This window comes from Simochromis diagramma, unplaced genomic scaffold, assembly GCF_900408965.1.
Source record: "Simochromis diagramma unplaced genomic scaffold, fSimDia1.1 OVJJ01000746.1, whole genome shotgun sequence".
Classification (NCBI taxonomy): Eukaryota; Metazoa; Chordata; class Actinopteri; order Cichliformes; family Cichlidae; genus Simochromis; species Simochromis diagramma.
In genome coordinates this window covers 2,776,411-2,798,781 of record NW_024386757.1, presented here as the reverse complement: position 1 = coordinate 2,798,781, position 22,371 = coordinate 2,776,411, and the positions used below count along the sequence as shown (strand labels likewise).

The 22,371-nt window shown below is 38.4% G+C and overlaps 1 protein-coding gene across 4 annotated transcripts in view; it reads right to left on the bottom strand.

Moving 5' to 3' along the window:
- LOC120731029 (heparan sulfate glucosamine 3-O-sulfotransferase 5) overlaps positions 1–21,938 on the bottom strand; it is a 105,053-nt gene extending 83,115 nt beyond the window's left edge. For 2 of the 4 annotated variants that reach the window (XM_040027760.1, XM_040027786.1), the window contains exon 1: positions 21,534–21,938. The gene's annotated coding sequence lies outside the window, so the exon portion shown is untranslated. The other 2 variants (XM_040027768.1, XM_040027777.1) reach the window with 2 other exon arrangements.
- Positions 21,939–22,371: the final 433 nt, after the last annotated feature.

Sequence of the window (22,371 nt, the reverse complement as noted above, 5' to 3'; positions counted from 1 at the left end):
TCCATCTACACAGCATCAGCTCTCGGCCCACGCTTTAAAACCCTGCTGTTCCTGTCACCAGAGGAAAGACAGGAAACTTATGCCAGAGTGGTTGCTGAGGCTATAACCCTTCAGGTAAGGCATACATTCTGGTGTTATAATTTTAATAACTTACTTACAATATTAGTAGATCAGTAATATTTTTGTCATATTGGTAAGGTTCTATTTAACAATTAAATACATTAATTATAATTTGCTAAAGGAATAACAACATATTACTGCATACTAAAAGGTATAAAATATTTATTTTCTCCCTTTCTCTGTATGTGTGTGGGTTTTCTACAGGAAGGAAAGAGGCAGCAGCCCATCTCTGAGCCAAAAGCCCATGAACATCATGAGGAACAAAATCCCAGACCCCTTCTAATACCAGCCAAGATGAGGAAGTCCTGTGGGTTAACAGACTTGCTTGGTCAGACTTATGGTGATGTTGGAGCCCCACCAAAATCATTGTCTGCCACAGCTGAGGAGGAGGTGAAAAGATACCAGGAGGTCACGCCACTGGCACTCACAGAAGACCCACTAAGCTGGTGGAAATTCCATGAGCAAGTCTATCCTTTCCTGGCCATGCTGGCAAAAAGATACCTTTGTATCCCAGGTACTAGTGTCTCGGCTGAAACAGTCTTCTCGACCGCTGGAGACATCGTCACAGCAAAACGGACACTCTGACTTCAGAGCATGTTGATCAGCTCCTTTTTCTGAGCAAGAATGCTGACATTCCTTCACTGTCCAAATTTGTTTAACTTTTTTTTTAGGGCAGCAACAAACATGACAGTTTACTTATTTTAATTTAAGACATGTTTTATTTTATTTAAATTTAAAACTTTTTTATTTAATGTAAAATTATATTTTGTTTTAATTTACTTTCAAATTCTTCAGTTGCTGAATGGGCTGCATAGTTTTTACAAATTGCATAGTTCAGAATAGCTATAATTGTACCAGATGGTTGCATTCAGTTAAGTTGGACTAGAGTGTAATACAGTAATTCAGTTTGTCAGCAATAAAACTGACTGAAAAGAGAGAAAGACTGAGTGTGAGACTTTGTTATTAGATAAAATGAATATTGATAAAGTTTACCTTTATGGACAAAATTGCAAAATATCGTATTGCAATACTCAGAATATCGCAAAATATAAAGAAAATTGCAATAATATCGTATCGTGAGTTAAGTATTGTGATAATATCGTATCGTCGGGTGATTCCCACCTCTAGTCTCCACCATAAAACTATACCACTAACTATACCAACAGAGTGCACAGTGGACTTTAAAAGGACATTTCTGTAAAAAGAAAATAAAAAGTATTGCAAAAAGGCAGGTTGACAATGACAAATAATAAAAAACTACAACACAGCTTGTGTTAAACTAGAACTACCTTTTAAATGTCTTGAGTGCTAACAACTCTACTGACACTACTATGCTTTACAAGCAATAAGAAATGGCAAGCAGACATGAAGAACTAAAATGTTGTGGATTATGTCTCTAAAGGTACACTGTTTGGCAGAGCTATATATATTATCCAAAAAAGAGAGATTGAGCTGCCTGCTTATAAACCTTGGTATGCAGTAAATGATTATAGGCTAAAGGCACAGACCTTGGTCACCACAGAGAAGGTGTGTTATATATACATGCATTTTTTTATAGAGGGAAAAGTGCAAAGGCAGATAAAGAGAGAATCAACCTTGCTCTGAAGGTAACATCTGTAATACCTCTCCTGTAACGTAACAAAGAAGCAGTCACACCACTAAATGCAAAGTTAGCATGGTGTAATTAGTGTAAATGATGCAACGAAACACATACTTCCCACTCACATCTAAAGAATGAGGTCGCATAAGTTAGCAAAGTCACAGGTGGGTTCATTATGTGGAGCGTGAAGGTGTCAGCCTCATTAAACCTAAGTCAGATCAGTGGAGTGGAAAATGATCATACCACTGGGACTCTAAGTGTTCACTGGGCAACATATTTATTACGGTGGCAAAAAAAGAGATGCAAGTCAGCCTTAGAGAGAATCAAGATCTGCATGAATATGTTGACACTAATACTGGTAATAAACAAAAGCACATTACAACAACCTCTGACTGAATAAATTAAAGTTTTGCCTGTTGTCATTTGTTTTGACCGCAGCTTTAATGCATCGTGCTTTGCATACATACGCAGGTACAGCACCAATTACAATTACCGATGTGCAAATCATTTCCATTTAATTTGTTTATTAAGTTAATATTATAAGCTGCTCAATAATAATCTTCTCAACCTTCAATGGTGAAAAATGATCAAATGGCTGCCGCTTGTCAAAGAAGGGAGCAATGTGCTAGATCAGTGATCTCTATTCAAGATAACCACTAAAAGTCTAGGCATTCATCCACATTTTAGATGTAGCTGCCAGTTCAGAATGGATGGCCCTACTGTATGTGACTCTTGTCCTAGTTTTAGGTGTTTCAGTCCACCAGCGTTTCCCCCATTTCAGAGTGCTTGTGTAGGAGAAGCCCCACCCAATCATGAAATAATACAGGCACACCCTCAGCTTCACTGGTTAAGTCAGTTCCATTTTTTTAGCCCATTTCCTTCATTCCTTTTGGTTTAACAATTTATCCAGGGTAGGCTGATTAAGCACAAATAGCACTGTCCTTGTTCCTACTTGCAGCCAGTCACAATCATAACTGACGGTTACCCAGTATAGCCTGAAGAGACTCAGACTTCACAGCTATTCCAAAAAATACACACGCTTTAAAGGAATGGTGTGTATTAGCAGTACTTGGTGACAGTAGAAAGGAAAAACTCTCTTTTAATCCATCCACAATACGAGGTTAGTCATTAATATATTGCTCCATGGGCTGGGCTGTAGCTACATCATAAGGTTTTAAAAACTGAGCTTTAAAATCAATAGTGGTAATAAAAACAGAGACGGGCTGACAGTGGTCACTGACTGTTTTTAGGGGCTTGTTCAGAATAAATAGAACAAGATACAAAGTATCAAAACATGTTAAAAACACAACAGACTTAATAAAGAGTTTGGGCCTGGGAGGAGGGTTCATACATCATCACTTAACGACAGTGTTAGAAAGCAGTGTTAGATCCTCTTGACAGAGAACGGGAGAAAGGACAGCCAACATCTAAAGAAGAGCTTTGGAATGTCCTTTAAGAATCCTGGAGATGTATTCCTGAAGACTATTTAAAGAAATTACAAGAAAACTTGACTGTGTTGAAGAATCAATGTGTTCATGACCACCTCATTACATTTGTACAAACTCTGTTTTTGCCTTGTATTCTGTATCTCCGTGTACGTTTGCATGTTCAATAAATTGCTGCCCTTATTTCCCAGTGACTGGTGGTTCAAGACTTCTGCACACACACACACACACACACACACACACACACACACACACACACACACACACAGAGAGAGAGAGAGAGAGAGAGAGAGAGAGAGAGAGAGAGAAGGTGATAATGTTTGTGCTGAAGGAGCAAAAGTGAGGGAAATGCTCATTCATCGCTGTACTATGTGCAGGTGAGAGGAAAGTGAAAGGGAAGACTCAGCAGAACAGGGATGAAGAATGGGACCTCTGGCCTGGGATGTGTTTCTTTCAGCACTTCTAATTGCAGCCTCAGAGATTTTACACAATCTATCTACTTCCTCAACAGGAGCACCATCCAGACACTCTGTCTGCAGTTGCTTGTGTAAATGTTCTTCCCATGTGTGATCAACTACAATCTGAAACAAACTGGATCAGAGGTTAGCAGATTTCTTTTTTGCAGGGTAATAAACTATAGATCCTATTTTCTCTGCCAGCCTCCTGTCTCCCCCAAGGTCAACAGAGCAACAGTATTGAGTCAGAGACACAGCAGGTATGGCAGCAGATCTGAGCAGATAAAAACATCTAGGTTACATCCCAGTGGATGTTCTGTACCCTGACTTGAAACAAATTTCCGCCTCATTCTATCCTGTGACAAAAACTCTTGATGTATTGTAGGAGAAAGCTTTGTCCTGAGGGGACACAGAAACACTTCCCACCTGTTTCTCGATTCTGAATTCTAACAGGTTGCATAATGTTGTCTTTTCTTACTACTGAAGGTTTTGTGGAGTTGTGACAGAAGGTGACAACTTGTTATAGTAAATGCTGACAGCTGTTGCACCTTTTGGGCTGTGGCTTTTCCATATTTTAAAAATGTGAATTCCATCTGGAGTTGGATGTGTATTTAAAAAATTTATTTAGTGTTGTTGACTTGTTTGAGAACCAGGAAAAGAAGGAAAGGTGAGTTGTAACTTGAAAATTTAATGCCTACATCAAAGTTAGATCTTTAATTGATTAATTAATTATTTGATTGATTGTAGTGTGTGTGGCATGTGGGCACACAATCAGTCTGTGGGAGTCAGAAATCTGTCTGGGATCAAATAGTTTCAAACTGACAGTGAGAGGTAATCTGCAGTAGACTGGACTAATCAACATAAAGGACCTGAGATAGGTTACTACTGTGTGATTTCCAAGCTAATCAGTCCTTAATTAGACTTAGGAAACACGGTCCAGAATGTAGCTAAATCTAGTGGAGTGGTTTGGTTTAAACTAGATTAAAACCAACAATGGTCTACATTTTAAAATAAACTAATTAAACATACTAACCGAAAATGGATTTAGCTACACTTTGGACCATGTTTCTGGAATGCAGTAGCTAGCGAGCTGATTGGAGACCAAAACAGCCAATCAGAGTTTTTGCATCTAAGTCTGTGATTGGTTGGTTTTGTGGCACATTTATAACGGTGTACAGAAAGAGTTGAGCGTGCAGGGAGCAGAGATGTTGAGAGCGGGAGCAACACACTGAGAGCAGGTCTGCAATGTCTGTCAGCACACAGAGCAGAGATCTGAGCAAATGTCAACAACTGAGCAAGAGGGCTGTTATTGTCGATGTATATGGATATTAGCAAATGCTGAAATACATTTCTTGCACGCAGCAATGAATTTTGTTCGCTCAAATTAAGCTTTTCTTCGCTCAAAATAATTTTATCCTAGAAATGCAACATTTGTACTTGCAAAAATTATTTGCGTGCACTCAGAATAGAGGCACAGAAATAACGCCATAGAAGTGAGGCTCAGTCATTTTGCTGACAGATTGATTTATTACTCCATCTTAAGCTTTGGGTTTGTACACAACGTCAAGATCACTGCTGTGCCGGTTTACAAATTAATAAGACAACTTTAAAACTTTCAAATTCAGGCGTTTCAAAGAATTTTCTTATTTCTTTGCATCAATCCACTGTTGGTTTCTAATGAACAATAACACTTCATAACAAGGATTAAAAAAACAGAAGGGACACACGTACATTTCAAATGATGGTTGTCAAAGACAGGTTTGAGGGATTTGAGTCTCTGTTGTCTGACTTCTAGAGTTTGACTCGTGTTTCATCTCTCATTCTAATTTTTCTGTCTTCACTAAAACAAAATAAAATAAAGCCATAATTAAGCCAGCCTTAAAACATGTGTAGGTTTTCAGGGGGGCTACTGACTGTTTTTATCAAAAGAAAACCCACGCTGATAAGGGCCAGACATCACTAATTCTAAAGTAAGTGTTTGATTCACTCTTATCGTATGAATAATTCAGCATGGCATTAAATGAAAGTAGCTCAGCCACTATCTGAAATAGCCCACATACGAGCAGCACAAATGGCTCTTTCCCATGGTTTTATTATCCCATGTGACAGCCAATCTAAAGGGATTCACTGACCTTTGACATTAACTTGATAAAAGTCGAAAAGATCACTTATCTACGCTGCTTTTTTCCTCCTCCACACACATTTGACAGTTTAAGAACAGATCGCTAAGAGCATAGGGAGTCTTTTCATTATGCAATAATGTCACATCCTGTTTTGTCAAATTACTTTATTAATGAGTGTGAAAACCCCTTCAGTCCAACCAGAGACCTCTGCATTAGGCCTTTCATCATATATTCCCAACAGACTTCATGGAAAAATGAAAACAGTATGAATTAAGAAGCCTGGTGTTGGCCATTAATTTCAGTAAATGATTATGCTGCCACTTGTACAGCAGTATTTTATCTCGCCATCAGTTTAAAGAAAACATTAATCACCCCAGGCGACAGAAACCAGTGCAGCATTAATACTTTTAAACCATGCTTAACATTTCTTCTTCAGCAGCATGCATGCAAAGGCTATTTATAATTGAGTTTTGGCTTCAACCCACTTCTCAAACTGCATCTACTTGAGCCTTAATTACAGGAGTCTGCCTGTGAAAGAAAGCAAGGTAACAGAGAATGGCCGCAGGTCATCACATTTAATAGTATGACTCATCATTAACACTTGGCAACAGTGATCGATCGGGTGTAAGTGAAAAGAATACTTGAAAACAAGGCAGGGCTAGCGACTTAAGTGCTCCATCAGATAAAGAGGAGCCATAACTCACAGTGGAGATAAATGGAGGCTAGTGGGTTTTTTCTTACTCCAGAGACGGTTCAGATTACATCTCATCAGTGTCACCTTCCACAGACAGGTAGCCACACATTTTAATGCTTCCTTCCTCTAACAGGAAGGCTGACCACTCATTACTGGCTGACACCTTATAAAGTCATAGTCAGAACATTTCATTTTATATCTCAATTACCTTTCACAACATGTTATTTTTCTTCTAAACACTGAAACAACTTGGACCCACTCCCAGGCAGTAATTATTTTTGAAGACTGTGAGAACTTTTTGCCTTGAAAACAATACGACGTTTACATTAACCAATGAAACACTTAGGGTCTGGGTTACGGTGTCCTTATATTTACCACATTCTGAACATCCATAGTTTGATTAACAGAAGATGTTAGTTTTTAGGTCAAGTATTTCTTCCTTAGAATTCTTCTGTTTTATAATTTCCATTTGGAAAAAAAAAGATATAAAGGGGTTGATATGAACATGACCGTAACCATACGTCTAACTCTAAACAGGTCACCAGGGACCTGATAGTTTTTCAGAACAGTTAAATGTCAGAATAAGGTTTAAAAACGTTTATAGCCAAAAACTATTATAGCCAGATTTTCAATACTGAAACCAACAATTTGATCGTTTGCAAACATTTTCAATGAAAAACAAGTATGTGGCCTGGTCTGCCAGGAAATAAAAGAAAAAAGAAAGCAAAACACTACAGTCGGGGTTCTTCCTGCATTCCAGGCAAACAAAATATGCCAAGATAATGATCCTGTCTGCTCTTCCAGAAATACATGCCTGCACCATCAAAAGTTACAAACCTCCCTTCATTCAGCCATTTTATTAACACTAAAATCTTTTTGAAATATCAAATATTTTATGTTGAGTTATTTACACAAGCATTAAAATATATTATTATATTTAACATTATGATATATAACACAATACCGATACTACTCTTCACATTTTACTGTAATTGCATACACGTAATACAAGTTTTTAAGCCTAGTTGCAGCATATATATGAATTTCTGGTCATTTTTGAACATTCTTCCCTGTTGGCCACAACCATATACAAAATGACTCAATATTGGAGCTGGATAGAAATTTGCAAAGCACTGAATGGAAACCTCAACACTGAAGTTTACCAGAAGCCCCACACACAGACTAGTACATTCTCTTTGACTCCCACCACCCTCTGGAACACAAACTTGGAGTAATCAGGACCCTACAACACCGGGTAGAAAACATTTCCTCTAAGTCAGAAGAGGAACACATGTAAAGAAAACTCTAAAAACGTGTTTATTCTAATTGGGCCTTCATGAAATCAGCAAAGAGGCACAGAAAAGAAGGTCAGACACCAACTAAGGAAAAACAGAACAACATCATCATCCCTTAAGTAGCAGGTTTGTCAGAAACTCAGTAGAGTCTTCTCCAAGCACGACATCCCAGTGTACTTCAGACCCAGCCACACACTCAGACATAAACTGGTTCATCCTAAACACAAACTTAACAACGTAGTGTGTGCTGTGCAATGCTTAACCTCTACATTGGAGAGACCAAATAGCCAGTTCATAAATGCATGGCACAACATAGAAGAGCCACCTGGACAGGACAAGACTCAGCTGTACATCTGCATCTAAAGGACAAAGGTCACTCTTTATAGGATGCCAATGTTCACATTTTGGACAGAGATGACAGATGGTTTGAAAGAGGACTGAAAGAAGTAATCTATGTCCACTGTGAACGACCATCTTTGAACAGAGGCGGTGGTCTATGACACCAACTGTCTGCCATCAATAATCCAGTTTTGGGATCCCTTCCCAGACGCCTTAACACCCACTCACATCCTGGGCCATTTGACCTCAGTAAATCAGATGATATGGTGGGGCTAAGTTTCACAGTGGATTCACCCAAAAACTTGGCTGATTCTGACCCACACCCATTTTCACACCTTGGCTTGTGAGATTAGGTAGAGGATCAATAGGGGGTAACATGGTAATGATGGATTGGACACTGAAATATTATTAACATTGGTAATTAACACCTCACCATCATAATATTTGAAAACATTGCATCGCAGCACAGGGCAAACCGTATTTCTGAGACTGTTAACATGCTCACTTTTCTTCATTGTAGCCACAACATGCTCCTTTAAAGGCTTAAAAAACAATATTATCAGATATCAGATCAGACTAGTGCATTGATGCTAGCAGTGTCATCTTCACCTTCTCTGGCTGATACAGCTTCACACAGTTGCACTGCTCATAGGAAGGCCATCCTATGAACAACAGGTGATATTCACCACACTGAACGACACTTCATGGGGAATTCTGAGGAGTGAGTACAGCTTCCCTTTCAAAAACATGGAAGTATTAAGCAGGTACTATAAATGTTTACCTGGCCAACGCTCACATTAATGTTAGCTATTAGAAATGACCCAAAAGCAGCAAACATCCAGCCCATCTCTAACAGAAACATAGTTATTTTGGTCTAAATATGATATATTTCTCTTAAAGTCCCAGATCAAAGCTGAAGAAAGTCTACCAGCAACTACACATAAACAGTAGCAGCCTACAGTACAAACACTATTTGATCATCATAAAAATATAGTTCCATGTCACCAGACCATAGACAACCTAAAAATATTGTTGTCTTTTTGTCACTGATATTACTGTTTGTGTTATTCTAATCCTTTATTTTACCAGGGTTATTTTTTTTATACTTTTTTACCCTTGTGTATGGAAGAGGATAGGGATCACTGGATACCATACACTGAATACTTTTTCAAAGCCAATTAGAAATGTCCTAAACACAGACCAAAGTTACAGAACTCTTCTTGTTAAATGTAAACTCGCTCCAAGTCCCTAAAATGCCAAATTGTGTGACTATGTAGTGGAAATGTGACCTCTGCATTCGGGAAGGCAGCTCTGGTTCTGATTCTGGAGACTCAAAATTCTCTTAGCATTTCTTGTCATAAAGTGTGTAACAGAATAATAGCCTGTTGTAAAGTCAGACAGTTTCATTTGACACAATCCTAAAGCAGCTTGTAAAAGTGTGGGAGCAGGTAATTCATAAGTATATTCCAGGCTTGCTCCCAGTAAACTAGCGCTTCTGCCTCCTAGACACTTTTGGAATATCTTATAACTTGTCAGAGCTCTCTATCAACATTTATAATTGCCTTCACAACTTTTAAAGATCAGAAATTGAGGAAAATGGGTCTACATATAGCACAAGTCTGCCAACACGACTAAGTATTTCATACTTCTTGTCTCTTCCCAAGTGGTAAAGATTTTGAATCTTTAAAATGCACTGTGCAGTGATACTTGCAAGTGCTCCATCCATGGGCCTGCAGGGGATGCAATGCCAATGACATTAGTTGCCATGGTAACTCTGACAGCACCTTCCCATAAACACTCTAATTGATAGCAGCAGATAACTAGAGAGAATTAAGCATCATGCACCGATTGCTGGCTATATGTACAGACAAAGGTGCTGATGGTCAGACAAAACCTGTCTGCAGACACATGCATGGCCTCAAGACAGTGATCGGGAAGCTATATATAACCAACGTGTGAATCCTCGTTCTCTCTTTAAGAAGGCCCACAAGAAATGAATTCATTTCCATGTGTGCAGCGAAAACTGCATCTGAACACATTCTCTAAATTAACACCTGTTCTGTCTTCTGCTTCCTGCACCAAGGAAAAAAGCACTTGCCACAAAATTTGATGAACTTGCCTCTCATTTTGTTTACAGAAGCCATCCCTTTGTTAAAATGACTTAACTCATTATAACTCATCATGCCACAGGAAATATGATTATGAATGATTTTTGCATTTAGTGTGACAGTGTTATCCTTGCGTGTCAATAAAGCTTAAGCTTAATTCTTTTTTATGGCTGCTTTTCAGCAGCAGCAGCAGGACTAAAGCTGAGTGAGAAGGTATTGAGGCATGATGCAATAGAAGCCAAAGTTTAGAGGGAAAAAGATTGTGTCTCCTCCTTTCAGTCTGCCTGTTTGCAGACAGCTGGAGCAGATAGACATCAGCTTTTTTGTCAACACAGTGGGCTGCATGAAAAAGCTCACACAGACAGAGGATGGCAGGTTTTTTTGTCTATAGTTTCTTTATAGACATTTATATAAGGCTTAGCGCAGACACGACAGATGGACCAGCAGAAATGAAACCTATGAAATCTGACTCAGACTATAATAGTGATGAAATATTTCCAAGTACAATGAATTTCAGGCATGTTAACTCAAATCCACTGGCCTTGATGCAACCCTGCGCGCAGAGTCAACAGACAATTTTAGTGAAATCTGTCACTATATTCACATTATTCAGCACCAAAATGCCACAAGGTGTCTGACAGTGCTAACAGTGTCATCTTTTTCATGAGTGTCTAATTAAAGACATGTTTCTCTTTTAATTAATTCAGCTGTCTGCACAGGGAGTGTAAGTCAAATATGAATCTAGTCTTAGCCTTTAATCGCCATCAATGAATGCAACAGAAAAGCCTTAAAACAACCAGTCATCATCAGTGATGATGGGTGGCCTAACTATGTCATTTTTGGCTTTTGGAAATTATTTTTTTTACCTTCTGGCAATTTGGGGTTAATAAAGATTTTATTTCAGCTACTGACAAAGTTGTACTCTTCTTCCTCTGTACCTGACAGCTGCCTCCAGAGTCCCACAAGCTAACTTAGCCCAATAGGACTCATTCTTGCATCAGTTGGCTCCCTTCACTTTGAGTGTCAACCTCCTGCCTTGTGGCTTTAGCTCTGTACAGCCCCCTCACCAACAGAGGTGGGAAACATGGTCCATTTAGACTCCATTTGCATGAAACATTCCTTTTTGATAACCATATCATTGGGGCTTGATCATGTGACCTTGAATGCTGCCTTAGTTACACTGCAATAGGCGTACACTGCTGTGGGTTTCCCTTGAACAGCTTTTTTCACTTACTATGTGTTTACACACCACTCACTGTTAAATAGATAAATCTGAACTGATATTGAATTGAACTGAACTAAATGTGAACTGAAGAGATTGTATATTGTACATAGCAATGTTCAGCCCAAATGTGTTCCTTATCCACAGTTTTGAGCCATATTTGCCCTGAGCCACATGACCACCTTACATAGGCCATGTATAAGATGTGTCAACATCAGACCCACCAACCCTGTAAATATGCTGCAACCCATGGAAAGCTATAATATATGGCTCATATAATTCTCAGTGACTTAACAGAACTATACGTGTCAAAAGTAGCTTCAATTAGGCGCTGATGTATCAGCTATGTAGCCCTTTGAATACACTCTGTACCATTTAGCATAGTGTTTCAAGCTGTGGGTGTAATGTGAATGAGTGTTTTTTTAACCCAATTTTACCATAGATAAGAAAAGAAGATTAAACAGAGGGTTCACTTACAGGATTTTGACCAAGACAATAGTTTAATATTTATTGTTTCTTTTAGTTATGTTATCAAAATTCTTATTTGTATTCATACTCATTTAATTTCTACAGATGCTTATAGATGAATGATGTGCAGTTCTGTAATTTACATAGCAGTTATAAAATAAGCAAACTTTTGTGTTTAATCCACACTGAAATATGTGCTTGACCAGTCTTTATCAGCCAAAATCATTTTTAAGCAATCTGACGTAAAAGCTCTGCATTTTATTTTATTTTATTTTATTTTACTTTATTTTATTATTTTACTGAAACTGTCTTGGGATGGGTGCTGATGTGCCACTTTTACAAGAACAACTTAGACCATATGACTGGCACTTTCAGTCATATGGTCTATAGCTAACATGAGCACAAGAGTGCTAAGTGAAAAGAGCCAGTTGAACATGCTTACATTTTACGCACAAGTGACCCCTTAAGGGAATTTAACCGCTCGCCCTCATTCCAGTGAGCAACACAGGCCTTTACACAATCTTCACTGCTAGATGGGATATAACGTGTTATTTTCAGATACCTGGAAATAACATCTGTGGTCCACCTTGACTACAGCTTTGTTTGTTCTGTGTGTCAAACTTAATGTGCTTTGTTGGGCTATAGCTGCTATGCTGGAGAGGTCAGTCCGAGAGAAAGAGACTGAAATGGAGCAAGAACAAGTTGGATGGAAGTTCTCACTGCTGTCGTTATTTATGTGTTCAGAAGCCAATTAGACTGCAAACACAGCAGTGGTAATAAATAACTATCCATGCAAAACACCAGCACAACTTCAAATTAACAGTTTTAAAATGCAAGCACAGCAGAAACTGAATCTAGTGACTCAGATAAAATGAAAAATAAATAAATCATACACATTACAAGCCTTCTGATACTATCATTTCCTATTGTTCCGGCATTCTTAAAAATTAGCTTTATATAATCATTTCTTCAATTTTTCTTAACTTATTCTTAAAATGAACCCTGGCTATTTCACCTCGCAAGTCTCCCATGTTGCTATTGTTAACAGCCCAAAGCATACAAACTCTGAAAAGCGTTACAGTTTTGCTGTTAATAAGAAGACATTGAAGTGAAATAATACTTCTGGTAAGAACTAAGAGAAAAGACCTGAAACTGTGTTCTCAGCAAGTGATGACTAAAATCAAAAGCTATGCCTAGAATTTTCATAAGGAGACTAAATGCTCTTAGGCTTCAGAGGCTTAAAATAAATTTAATTTACTTTCTAAGTAATTACTGGGGATAACCCTATTCCTAACACTATCCCTATATTTTTTTCAATCACTTTTCAAAGTCTTGGCAATCAAGAAAAAAATATTTCTAAACAAAATGCATCATCTTCAGCTTGTCTCTAAAACATAGGGTTAGGATTCAACTACGATTGGAGTTCTTGTTGAGAAACAATAAAGAATGGACATATTAGATGGTAGTTAGGTAATAAACTATCTGCTGTCTCTGAGAATAGCAATACATGGCTCTAGATAATGGACAAGTTCAACAATTTATGTTCAGTGTTCTCTAGCTAAGACTGGTGCAGCTACTTGGATGAAAACAGACATGTCAGATGCAGCTGTACAGTAACCAGCAAATATTCTGTAACTCTGTTTACAGATACAGCCATGTCTTTGAATGTGAACAGAAAAGCGATTAAAAAAAACAAGGGATGACTATCTTTTAGCAGTCAGTGGTATTTTCTGATGTCACTGAATATGTTTGAACTTAAAACATCAGTTTGAACAGTGGCATGCAGTGAAATGCAAACAGAGATGATTGCCCGCCCACCACCACAAACACAGAAACAAAAACATCTTGGATCACATTAAAAAATACCTTTTCACTGACTATCGGCACTTCAGATGGATGTCTTCACTTTTAAGCACTTTTTCCTGGCTGAAGAATTCTAGAATAAAATAATTATAAAATATATAACCAAACATTTTTTTTACTGTGCGCTGACAATGACAAGTGATGGAAGAGTTTTTCAAACTATTAATTTAGGATGAAATGCAATCAAAAAATATGAAAATTCCTTGCTATACCTCAAACAAATTATTGTAGAGTATCCATCCATAAAGTATCCATTTGTTTCTCTTATCAGGGGCATTATCGTCTGGAAGGAATGCAGCCTAAACAGCCTAAGCAGAAAACCTCAGATTTCCTTCTTCCCAGCCACGTCCTCCAGCTCATCTTGGGGAACACAGAAGAATTCCCAGGCCAGCCAAGAAATATAATCTCTCCAGGGGTGTCAGGAAGCCTAAGTAGCGTGACCCCTGGTGCTGGAGCACACGCTCTCCAGTTCCTCTTCTTAAAGATGAGAACCACCACCCTAGTCAGCCAATCCGGTGGCACTACTGCAGATCTCCAAGTTGTATTGCAGAGGCATGTCAGCCGACACAGCCCTACAACATTCAGGGCATTAGGGAACTCTAGGGGTCATGTACAATGTGTGTCAGATGATGGTCAAGGGCGCAAACTCTGGCAGCAATGTTGGATAATTCCTCCCACCCACTCCATGACGTGCTGGCTAGCCACAGGAGCACGTCCAGTGAGAGACTGAGATTACCAAAAAGCACCTGAACGACACAGGAAACCATCCTTGCCTGTGGCCATCTCCCTGTACAACTCATCCACCTAACACACTGTATACTGCTATAGCTACACAATTTTTGCACGTGCTCTTCTTTCTTATCCAGATATTCATCAGTAACTGACTTATATATATATGTATATATTCTATATATTGTGTTATTTCTTACTTCTTGTATTGTCTGTTTTTGTTACTGTTTGTACTGGAGCACTGTAACCAACATAATTTCCCCTGGGGATCAATAAAGTATTCTGATTCTGATTCTGAGTTCAATCCCTGGCTTTCGAGACATAAGGTATCAAAAGTAAAAACAGTTGCAGGTCTACATCTTGATTTTTTTTAAGTGTATTAAAATATAATAATTAAAAATAATTTGAATTAAAAGGCTTGAGCTGTGTGTCACATCATTAACTATCAATATCCAAAATATCGAAAATAATATTAATGAAAAATGAAGGTGCAGTGTTCACAGACAGCTGGTTAAATTTGTTACATTCAGTCAACCAAGTGCTTTCTCATAGACGCTAATCTGAAAGTGCTGCTGAGCCTGCACATGGTCAGTTTGCTTTTGTTTTATTACACTGGAGATGGTCAGAGGTGCTGTCCCTCTCCATCATCATTAGACCTTTTTAACAACTTTTTCACACTCCATCACACATTGGCCAAAGTAGTTAAGTTGTTAGGTAGTAAGAGGAAACTCATCTGTTACAATGATAAATCACTGATACCCATTTACTTGCTTATGCTAGCTGTGTTTTCACACAAAGCGCAGATTGCAACTGATCTCAGAGCAATGAAAGTAGGGCCTGCAGCAGTTTGCCACACACGCTGGTCATCAGTTTCCTGTGAAAGACCAGAGGTTTATCCACAATGTGCATGAGCAAACCAAAAAAAAAAGCTGCTGCACTCTCAACTCAGCTCAGGAGACAGACACACCTGCTTTCTGCAATTTTCAAGAGTACAAAACAAGCAGGGCTTTCAGTATAATAGTCAACTGCAGCCAAAGACACAAGATAGAAGTAATGCATGGGATGAACGCAAATAGGTGAGGAGCTTTATGACAGCACTGTTTTTGAATTTATGGTTGTTTGTATGTTTTAATTTATGTATCTTTTTAAATTTGATGAGGCAAGCACTGCCTGGCTAAGACCATGGCAAGCACTGTTTGACTTGCATTTTCTCATGTAATACCAATGAGTTTGAACCACAAGCTTAGTTCAAACAGTTGATAACAGAAATGGGAGCTCTTCATAACAAATCATTTGTCCTAAAGGACAAGTTGTGGCAAAGTCAGCAATAATTCTGTCCCATGTCACCACCTGTGATCGTGTTCCATTTTCATGGACATTCTGAATAAATTTTATTTATACAGCACCAAAACACATCAACAGTCGCTTCGAGGCGCTTTATATTATAAGGTAGACCCTACAAAAATACATACAGAGAAAAACACAAAAATCATATGACCCTCCCCCATGAGCAAGTACTTTGGCGACAGAGAAAAGGAAAAGCTTCATTTTAACAGGAAGAAAGCTCTGACAGAACCAGGCTCAGGGTTGGCGGCCATCTGCCACGACCGGTTGTGGTGAGAGAAGGAAGGCACAATGTCCAGGATGTTTTCCTCATCAGTTACATTACGCTCAAATTAAAAAGGATGAACAGAAAACAATTTTTTCTTCCTGTAGTGTAGAGAGATACCTATTAAGTCCATTTCAATCATTTGATGTAACTACCAAGACTCATTTCAACATAAACCATAGAGACGAAATATTTTTATATCATTTATGACGACAAATATTGTTTTTTTCCCACACTGTTGTTTGCTAATGATACAAAATTTATAGGAACATTCTACTATTCTAATGGAAAACTAGGGCGAGTGTTAGGAACACAGCCTGTGTTTCAAAATTTCTTTGAAAATTTAGAAATGTTCAAGCTTAAAACTACCCATGCTAAAGTCCATCCATGAAATGCAGCCTTTATTAGTGGTGTATAATCAGAAAGCAGTAGGTTTCTAAGGTAAACTACAATTTAATATTGTTATTTATTCAGTATTTGTGTTTTCTCTTTATACACTGCAGAAAGAGGAAGAATGTGTCTGTGTGTCCCTGGCAAAAATTTACCTGTTGTGGTAATTTGATAAAATGCCATTTCATTCTGCAGTATATGACGTATCAGCAAATCACTCCCCTGAAAGAGAGCAAGAAAAAAAGCAATTACTGCAGGACCTTAGCTGATGTTGTAATTACGTGGTTGAGGTCCAAGTACAAGAATAGTCCAATACTGCAAACCTCCATCAGTGCTTTAAACAGCATACATAAAACGAGTCCCTGGATCTAAAAGAAAATCTACATTGGGATTAGTTTGTAATATCTAATAGAGAACTTTAAAACAATGTCCACTTTTCTTATTTCAATTTGTCATGTATTTGTCAAGATATGATGCAGCATATCCCATACGCCATATTGACGGAGTTTTTGACCATTACAATCAATACAGAAAAAGAAGTAGTCATTTAATAAACTGTGGTAGCCTTGTTTTTGCTAAATCCACTGATTAAATATTTAATGAATAAAGTAATCTCAAAGAAAATCATCAGCTTTTTCCATAGGACATACAAAGTGGAAACCACCATTTAAAGTAGGGTATAAAAGCTAGAAAAAGAAAACAATACCGTCTAATTAATTGAATCCTAGGCGTGTCACATGGGTCTACTGTGCGAGGACACCTAAATTGCATCAAGCAAATCTGGGGAATGGAACCCATATGGCTAATGGATATGGGTTATGATATTGTTTTGGAAAGCTCTGCAACACACCGTCCTTCAAATGCTACAGCAACACAGACCTCCACAAATCATTACAGCAGCATAATGGAACACAGTTGATCAGACCCAGGATGAAGGGATGCCAGGGAAAAGAAGAAGAAGACTGTTCTGTGAATAATGATTATGGTCACCTTAGTCATATATCACCATCCGTGAGAAGTTGTCTTGGATAATGGTGTCAGTGCAGAGGGCTGACAAATTCCTGCACCATCCTCAGGTTTCAATCCTATAGTTACCCTCCTCTTCTCTCTTTGTGTCTGCCACCATAATTGCTTAGTAAGCAAGAAATGAATCCATGTTGCAGTAACCCAAACATATTTTCTAAATTAGAAATAGGAGATTGACCATCATGAATGTGGAGTGATGGCACAGCAGGCCTCACTTTGACGCAAGTTGTTAGCAACTCTTAGCCAAGGTCAAGTTGGTATAGTATGTGGGTCCTTTCCTTAATATTGGATGAATTCAATTAGTGCTTCTACAAAGACAAACGTGAGCGAAATATAATGTGTGGTTGAGTAAGAGGTCAAACCAATGTAGTGTAGAAGGTTCTGTAAAATCAGACCGATAGACTAATTCTCTCATGTTCGCTTTTCTTTTCACAGTTTTACTGCAGTTGGCAGCTCAACTGGATCGTCTGCCAGCCATGTGCTGCTCCATTTGTTTCTCTCAGAAGGTCACAGGAGAGAGTTTTCAGGCCCTTCCTCAACTTTCGCGGCCACCCTGCCCACAGGAGTTATTAAGACGAATAGAGCAATATGCTGTCCTGGCTGCTGCTAGCTTTGTGCCATCATGACCTCTGATAACTCAAATCAGACCTTCGGGAACACATCCACAGTTACCCACTGATGAGATCCATGCTCAAGAATATGATATATGGGTGTCATTTTAAGGTGAAACAGAAATTGTAGGTTGCAGTAAATACAGACTATGCAAGTCGTTAAACCAATACAGTGTTTGACATTACCCAGTGTGGACACTGAGATCAAATCCAGGAGGAAGTTTAGCATTTAGTATTTCATAGACTTTTTACTTTACAATTTTAAATCAAGTTAAAAGATCCAGTTACAGTATGAGAACCAGTTGTTCAATGCCATTCAATGTAACTGACAACATGTTTGAGGGATTTTAATGGCAATCATTTTAAGTAATTAAATCAGAAATTGTTTAATCAACTCTATGCCGTAGAGCCTTACACCTGTGCTTCTTTCATGGCCAGCAGGGGTACCTCCTGTGGTTACTCCTGGTTAAATAGATGTCTAAGAAAATAACTCCTCATTTTTCTTGCTCTAAGACCTTGTTAAAATTCTTGAAATACATTTAGAAAGCCTTTTTCAATTCTCTATTTCTATTTGACAATATTTTACTTTGTTTGATTTCCTTTGCTTGTTAGGCTAATTGATGGTTCTAAAATGGCCATGTCTCTCACTGTGTTAGAGTTATAATGGACTGGTAACCTGTCCAGAGTGTACTCTACCTTTTACCCTATGAAAGCAGGAATATAATACGCCCCTTCATGAACCTGAAGTGGATAACCAGTTAAGAAAAAAGATTAATTTACTGAATCTGAAAACAAGGATAAAACAATACTATACTATACTTGTTATCCAATGAGCATGCAACGTTGTTGGATGTCTCAGCCAGCTTCGCACTGCGCTCACAACACCTGGGATGAAAAAAGCCAAGATGGCTAGGACGAAAACACTCAGCTTGAGGCTTCACAAAATTACTTATATGTCCAGTGGATGACATCATGCTGCCTACATCAGTCTTATATAAAGGTGGAAATATTACTAACTTATCATTTAATATGTACTTTCTATTTCAGCTGCATATGAGTGTACACTGAGGTGTGGATCTATTGATATGTTATACTGTATAATGATGGAAGAAAAGAGTAACATTCAAGAAAAAAAGTAATCTTTGTGCAGTCATAACAGCATTTGCTTCATGCAGCTTTTTTTTTTTTTTTTAGAATTTAGACAAAAGCTACAACAGTTAATTAATGCATTTCGTTAGCCTTTACTGAGTTAAAACTAGAAATATATGGTCTTGTTATTAGTGGTACTACTGCAATTTACAAGCAAACCCAGTTTTTAAGTCATAGAGAATGACAGATAACTTATTTATTGGCCTGTTTTGTTTTTTGGGGGTTTTTTTGTTTTGTTTTTTTTGGGTGGGATCCTGCATAACCAGAATATTTTCACTTATAATCGGCAGATTAAAATTGGGGAGTGCAAAACAATATTTTTGCACTGTGACTGCATAATTTGCTCTCTCTTCTTAATGGGCATAATGAAGAAAAAGTCCTCAGAGGAAACAAACACAACAGAGCACTTTTTACGTATTTTGACAGTTTGACGGATCAGACAAATTATTCCTGCACCCACATGCTACAGTACTGTGAAAACATTACCAATGATTTCTATAAACATTACTAATATACACTGATTATAAGATCACTGTCTGAACAGTGGACCAACAGCAGGACTGCATAATGGTAGCCATGTATCACAACAGACAGTGTCGATTCAGTTGTTCATCCTGAACTGAAACAGACCAAAATTCTTTGAAACTGAGTGGAACACATGACAAGAATTTCTCTACATTTTGCTTTCTACGTACTCTGATAGTGTGGTTGGATCAATTTTGCTTAACTAATAGTGTTATTGCTTAAAGACTTTCCGTGTACCAGTCAGCAAGCACATAATAGTATTCACAATGTCATAAAAAATATATTCCACTTAAAGGGTTAGAATCATATCCCTGTGAATGTTTCCCTTCACTTGTTACCTTGTCTTTTGTTAACTTTAGCAACTGATGCTAGTTTGAAGAATGGGACAGACAATTAATCAAAACTGCATAAAAACTGACATTCAGAACCTTTTCAATTAAATTAATACTCCCCCCATTATTATACATACTACTGTGTGTGTTGTAACAGGACTGCCTTATCTAGTCTGTGACGTGGAAACACCAAGGAGGAAAAGTCAAACACCAAGCCGATTGCCCAACTTGCGTACTTTGTACCAAATAAAAAAACAATGTCCATTGTTTGACTTTAGTAAAGACAACATCAAACAAAGACAACCAACAACTGTAAAAAAAAAAATTGTTTTGTGATTATCACCAATATGTTAAATTTGGAGCTCAATCATATTACAGAAAAAAATATCTCAGCTTCAGTAAAAACCTAGTGAACTATGAGCGCAAGAACTCTGTATGTATATGTATTAATGGTGATTTGATCTGAGGTCATATTGCCCAGCCCTACTAATAAATACCAATTCAGTAAATTTATAATCTTGTTTCTTAAACAAAATGCAACAAACAAACACAAAGTTATGACAGTAATATTAAAGCATAGCCTAGAAAAATGATTTGTCTTCCTCTGCCGGAGGAATCAAGCTGATTCATTTAACCACGACACTCAGATCTGCAAAGCTAACATATCGACTTGTACCGGTACAAGTTACAAAACAACTTAATTTGTGAGAAAATCCACAGCAACAACAGATATTGCTGGTACTTCCTAATTTCTTTTTTTTTTTTATTCAGAGCATTATGAATAAAAGACATGCATGTTAGGTAAACTGTCAGTGTGAGATGACATGCTTAAAATGCATAGAATTAAGTGCTTTATACAGGAGAATTGGGCTTGTAGCGTAATTTTAGTGAAGTGCTATGTAAATGACTTTTTCCATTTCCAGTCTCAGAGCTGTTGAATGGTGTGAAGTCCAACACTGCAAGCAATGGATGTTCAAGCCTGAAATACAGTTGGCTGAGCCAAGACAAGCAAGGATACTGAAGATCTTCCACGGGCAGCAGTATTTTCCTGTTGACATTAAACCTAAGCCCTTAACCTAATGTCACTGGCTGCTCCACACTCTACCTTTCATCTTCATTCTCACAGACTGCCACAGAGCTTTAAGCACTTAGCTACTAACAAAAGCCCTATAAGATGGTAAATGTAGAGTAATGATGACAAGCAGCAGCAATGAAAATAGCACCTGCCGCCTGAGACAATAATAAATCACCTGCGATGAGAGTGACTGTGCACAGATACAAGCAAACAAGTTCAGGAAGGTCGAGAGGCAGAAGAAGAGCTAATCTGGACTAACCCTCTCCACCTCCTACAGCTCCAGCAAGGCTGAGGATAAATAACGGGCAAAGTGTTAATATAAGAACGGGTTTTTTTTTCCTTAGCTTGTGTTTACCTGTTCAGCATCCTCCCCAGGACACGCCAGCTACCCTTCCAGCCCGGCGCTCAGCAGGAGCAGTAACGGAGATCAGAAACCCTCTCAGCATCCCCCGTAAGCTCGCAGGTTCGGCTCCTTATGGGACAACTACCGGCAAGTGCGGTAGTGCAAGTTGGCTCCGACTCGGGATGTTCCGCTCAGCGCGCGTGAGCAGGTGCGAGATTAAAAATAATAATCATAAAAACACGCAGAACGGAACTCTCAGCCTGCGCCCGCCGGTGAGCACAGCGTCAGCTCTCCTCTCGTTTTACGCGGATCCCTGTTAGTTGAAGCCTTTTCTGAAGTCCACGTTCATCGCGGTGCCCTTCAGTAGCAATTCCGCCGCGGAGACGCGTGGAGCTCACCCCGTACCGCTGCTGACTGGTGGAGGCGGCACGGACGGAGCCGGGGCGTATTTCTGAAGAAGGAGGAGGGCGAGGGAGGGCGGATGCGCAACGATGTTGGATGCAAGGACGTCACAAAAGTTTCTAAAAGCGCAGAAGTGATTCTGAGAGCACGTAGGGATTATTTTCCCTGCGTCCATCTGTTAGATAGAAAGATTACATATTCTAATTATATTCTATTTATTTTATGTGTTGTTTTAAAAATAATGATAATGGGGGGAAAAATCTTAGGGTAAAACCAAATTTGGAGCAACTTGAAGCAAATTTAAAGAGTATGGCGTTACGCGTTAGAGGTAAATAACTTTTTCCTGCCAATCTAATCACACAAGCAATAGCAAATACGTGTTAGATAACATGATAGGCTGTCTGTCTATCTCATGCTGACAAGACATTTAACTAAAGGGCATAAAGGA